This window comes from Vanellus vanellus, assembly GCF_965231255.1.
Source record: "Vanellus vanellus genome assembly, chromosome: Z".
Classification (NCBI taxonomy): Eukaryota; Metazoa; Chordata; class Aves; order Charadriiformes; family Charadriidae; genus Vanellus; species Vanellus vanellus.
Genome location: NC_138908.1, coordinates 10806846 through 10812845, shown reverse-complemented (window position 1 = coordinate 10812845; position 6000 = coordinate 10806846).

The following is a 6000-nucleotide window of genomic DNA, read 5'->3' as shown; positions in this document are numbered from 1 at the left end:
AAAGGCAGATCCCATGACTGAAGCAGAAGAAGCAATTCCTTTGCAAAATTCCAGCAGGAGAAGAGGCAATTCCTTTTAGGATGGTGCTCTTACACAGTTTAGGACAGTCTGCCTCTGTACTTTTTAAATATGAACTCTCCCTAGGATTTTTTCTTAGACCAATCATCTATCATGAAGAATCAGGAAAGTTTTGTTTGTGTCAGATTGCAAGACAAGGACTGAAATTATATTAGCAGGCATTTTTTTCTCTCTCTCTGGTTTTCCTGCTGCTGGACAGAAAGTTCCAAATTTAAAGTATATCCATGCACCTTTTCCGCCTTGATTTGAAATCTGAGAGGAACAGTGCAAAAGAGCAAACTCCATAGTAAGCACATTTGAAATCCCAATCTCTAACCTCAGACTGGAAGACTTTTAAAATACAATGTATTTCCTAGGGATTTAACTGATAATTTTTTTTTTTCTCAACAGAAAAAAGCCATCACTCCTCCCTCCCTATGAAGAGGAAAACAATGCAATCATATGCTCCCACAGGATGTGGACTCCATTGGGAAAAGGACAAAAGGAAATAAATGTAACTTATAACGTAGAAGAAAATGAATACAAGATAAAAAGGTATCAAAGTGAAAGTCAAAGAACCGTATGTTTGCTTAAGGATGTCAAAGGCAGGAAGAGAAAGATTTATATTGCTTTTGAAAGTTGCTTGTTTACTTGGAAAAACAAGGACTGATTATAGTGATTTGCACTCAGGAATGGCTGGAAAGAAACCTGCTGCTTCTGCAATTTCAAGACTTGCATCTGCAGCCTGCGATTTCCCAGCAGCCAATAGCCACACTTCTACAGCTGTGAGAAAGGCTAAGCCTGAAGTGGAAACTTCTCCCAGATTCTCTTTTCTCACCAAAAAGCAGCAAATTTTTGCTAGAGCCGGGCAACAGTGGAATTAGCATATAAACTATAAGCTGCGAAACCAGCAATAAAGTGCAGCTAACGCACACAAGGACCTGTAATCAGCAGCCTCTAATACAAAGCCTTAGAGACATTGGTACCTGCAGACTCAGCACAGTCCCTGGAAAGAGCATAGATGTGTAAAAGCATGAAGAGAAATGGTTTTAGAGGTCACCTTTAAAACCCACTCTAAAAGTCTGAGACTTAGAGGCTTTTGTTAACTGAATGAATCTAATCATTATCTTGCTTCACATTTAAAATCTTCTACACTGATCAGTTCATTACAGCATAACTGCAGACACCTATCTGATTCCTCTATTCAAATGAACACCAAGATTTGTTCTTGTAAACCTTGTCCTATGCACTCCTTGTTCCCTGGATATTGTTTGTGCTGTGTCCATCTTTCTGAGAACACCAGAGCACTGGGAAAATATGTTCCTTGAGGAAGCCTGAGACTACCTGTGGTCTTCTGCTTACATGCCATCATTCTGGACCGGCAGTTATCAGATAAGACCTACTCAAGGAAAGCCTGCACTTGCATTGATTTTTTCCCTTTTCAATTCAGAGAGGTGAGTTCAGAGAACGTCACTGTTCTTTTCTAGTGAAAAAACACTTCCGTGATTCTCTATGACAGCCTTCTTCAGGTCCACTGATTCTTCCGATGCTCATAACAGGTTTTAACAATTAACAGACTGCAAATGAGTATTAAAAAACCACCAACATTGCTCTATAACTGTTTAAATCTGTCTGCAGAGAACAGCCTGCAGGCATGCTGAAAAAGTTCAGATAACAAGCAGATCTGTGAACACTGGGCTCAAACAAGCCTGGCTTTCCTTGGATTTGTATCTTGTGATTGACCTGAATTTCTAACAGAACTAGTACATTGCTGTTAAATGAGCTCAGCCTTTAGCAGACACAAGAGACTAATCACATACTAAGCAGTAAAAGATTGTCATTGCTGTTTGCATGCAAGAGACGTAGAGAATTGACTGTGCAGTGGATTCTTCTGTATTGCATGTTTCCTAACGCACAGACAGAGCATTTGTAACATCGTTTACTTGTGCAGTGGATCCTCTGTTGTCTGGCAAGCAAGGAGGCTGGATCCTAGTCCTTCTCAACTGCTCACTTTCCCTGAACTCGCAACATGATGACTTTGTGATTCCTGTTGCTCTTGAATGTGCTGCAGGCAAAGACATTATTATTGGGAAATGGACAGAGTTTGTAACAGGCTCATTTCTTTAGAAATCAGTAAAACTGTGAAACAGTTACTACATTCAACTAACACAAATGAACTTGGGACAAACTGATCCCAAGCACACAAGAGGGCAGCGGGGGGCAGCAGAGAGGGAGGTGATGATCTCTCTCTGGTGACCAGCAATAGGACACAGTAAAATGGAAAGGAGCTGTGTCAGGGGAAGTTCAGATCTGACATTTGGAAAAGGCTCTTCACTGAGATGGTGATCAGTCACTGGAACAGGCTCCCCAGGGAAATGTCATAGTACCAAGCCTGTCAGAGGTCAAGGAGCTTCTGGATGGCACCCTTAGTCATATGGTTTAGTTTTAGGTAGTCCTGCAAGGAGTAAGGAGTCGTACTCGATCACCCTCTATGGGTCCCTTCCTACTCAAGATATTCTAGCATTCTATGATTGTAAATCTCGACTCACATGCCACAGGTAGAGCATACTATCCAGAGAACGGAGGGCCTGTGTTGTGAAATAATGTCTTTTTTAGGTATTGCAGTTTCCACACACTGTACCAAAGCACTTCACACAAATTTCACCAGGCCGTTATTTCTGTAGAGAAGCATATCCCAACTTTACCCATACAGAAAGAGCAATTTAGGATATGACTGGATATGACTAAACAGAGGAAGCAATTACTCAATACCCAAGGCAGACTTAAGAGGAAAACATCCGAGAAGGGAAATTCCAGGTACCTGATAAAAAGCCTGGAGGCAGAAATATTTCACTATCATACTAATTTACTATCATCTGCTGGGACATGTTTATGGATAAATGCAAAACAGAGTGACATCTAAATGGTATTAAATTGGATCACTTCTCATATTAATGTAGTATTCCTGCTTGCTGATGCTCTACCAAGTATTCTGGTTTCATCACTTCCATGATTACAAAATCACTGTCATTTAAGCTTTACGTTGTAATTCTAAATGCAAACCCTTTTCGATGCATGAGCTCTGCCTTTTGTTTTGGAGGGTGAACCTGGGCAAAGCAAGAACTGGTGCTTGCATTAAGTCATATTATCAGATAAGATACTTGTCAAAGACAACACGGCTTTTCATTGCAAAACGCCCAAGCCAGTACATGAAAATGTGTTCAATCTGGTCTGTTTGAAAAACATGAATCAGTCCTGCCGTGGTAATTATCAGGAGGGACGTGGGATTAAAAAACAAACTCCCAGGACTCCAAGCAGAAAGCAGAACAGATCATCAGGATCCTAAACTAACTCAAACAATCCTACTTAGTCTCAAATGCTGTTGGACTGACCAACAGAAAAATCTTTTAAGATGGAAAAAGAACAGGATGAAATTACATCTCCAAACAAGAAAGGTAGTCACCACAAAAGCAATGTGCAGCTGGAAATTCCCATCTACCTTGCTTCACACTGACCTCCTGCGTAGACAAACAATGGATAAATAATAGTACTGCTAAAGAGTCTTTGGATACTGCTGTGGCCATACTAGGAAACATTTTTACAGCTACTGCTATCAATCTCTGCAAAAACACAATGTACTCGTCTCTCTGGTCTCCTCTTTGTGTCTTGAGTGAAAACATAAGAGCAGATTCTGAACTAATGTAAATATGTATCAATGCACTAAATTTAGAAAGAACAATGTTAAGTGACACTGGGTGAGAACCTGGATAATTCCACAATTTCAAGGGAATTTCACAAAAATATTGGGCAGAAAGCTACATTCCTTAGAATATCTGGATGTATGTCCAATTTTGAGCCTGTTTTATTGTAATCAAAATTAACATCTGGCAGATTAAAGCCATGAAGAATAAAGGGAATAAGGTAGTATTTAACCAACTGGAAAGAGCCAGATTTCATTTAGCCACAAAGCACTCAAATCACCATTCTGAAATATGCTGCATAATCACATAATAATAATTTTATTCATTTGCCAGTAAGAGATTGGTATACTGCAAAAATGCAGAACTGCTGTTGAAGCACTTTTTCCCTGCCTCTCAGCAGATAATTGCTGCTCATTTGGCATTCCACATTCACCTGGCTCTGTTTTTGTGTGCCTGAATCAATATTCCAGGTTATAGGTATTGTACACATGAAAATAAAATGGGTCAGAATTCACAGGAATGCAAAACAAAATGGATATTCCTAACATCTTCATTAGCCCAGAGCCAAACCAAGTTGGTCATTTCACACAGCTAAAAGGGAAAGCTGAGAACTGGCTTATACCATCCTTATGTTCTTATAATGTTAGGCGATATCCAGTATATTGGCACAGCTGATTTGTGCCCATTAGCTTGGAACATCTTCACCAGACCACTCCAATCCATTTTGCTCTCTTTTCACTTCTCCCAGGATAGCTGCAGGAGAGACTTTTATATGAACTGTCATTAAAGTCAAGCTAAAACATTCCAGGCTAAAAGCTGCTCAGGAAAATCTGGGCCTTTGGAAATACTTTCTATTAAGAACTGACTTTACTTCTATAATCCTTTCTCTGTTGCTCCCCAGTCTATTAATATTTTTTATACTCCTGGGGGCAGAAACTGAACTTCCCCACCCTTGCTGTGAAATTCTGACTATATCTTCAGTTACTTCTTAAGTGAAATGGAAGAAACAGAACAAACTACATACATGTACACACACACACACACATATATATTATATATATATAATGTATACAGTTTTTCACAATGTGGTGATCCAATGAGGGCACCAGGGAACACAAAACATGAACTGCAACTGAAATACATCAATTGTGCTGCCTTGAGGTGGGAAAACACCAATAAAAGGTCACTCTTCCTTATTCAGCTGTGAGACTGCAGGTACAAAAGCAGCATTTCTGGAAAAAATACACACAAACATCTGGGGTAGGAGGGGGAGGAGGAAACCCGTAACTTCAGAGGAAATCCCCCTTTTTCTGTGACCGTAAAGGTGCTGTTTCTGTGAACCTCAAAATGGAAATATCTCCACAATAGCCATACCACAAATACTGTCATTGCCCTCTGCCTACTCAGATCTCACCTCCGTCAGAGTCAAAAGGTGCAAGTGTGTGTGCTGTACACAGAGTAGTTCCCCAGCTACAGGAAACTGCAGTTGTGGAGGTGCTTTTGCAACGCTGACACTTGTTCCTTTCCACTACAGCTCAGCACTGAGAACACTGACTTAATTTCAAAGCATCTCCTCAGAGTGTCATCAGAAGGCACCAGCTCTACCCTTGAAAACAATGCAACAGTTACTTTTTTCAGAGACTTTTATAACGTCCTAGAAATGCTGTCTCTAGGATCAGAAATATTTCCATCTGAGCTAGAAATCATGGATCTCCCAGTGTACACTGGACTCTGGCTGAATTCTGCTGAACATGAAATGGCTCTGCAAATTAGTGCAAGACCTGGGAAACATGAATAGTGACTGAGAACAGTTTAATCTGAGACTACACATAGAAACAAGGAGCACACTGGCCCACCTATCTGGCCCTGTATGTACAATTGATTGAGACTATAAATACTGAAACAAACAAACAAGCTTTGTATGGCTTCTGGCTGTCTCTATCATGCCTAGAACAAAGAAATCTCACCAAAAGATTTAAAGGACCTATCAGTGACATGGAGTAGCAACTGTATTTTACAATAAAATTTTTTTCATTCTAAACACCATCACAACGACATGCATAAATGCTCAATTTTTACAGTAACATGTATGTTATCTCACTATTACAGAATAGCAGATAAAAAATAAAGCTTACACTGGTTAAGTTTATCCAGGGCTAACAATTTCCTGTTTCCTCTACAGATGAAAACACTTTGGAGATAATGCAGACATTGGTATGTATCTAAACCAAACAGTTTCTCA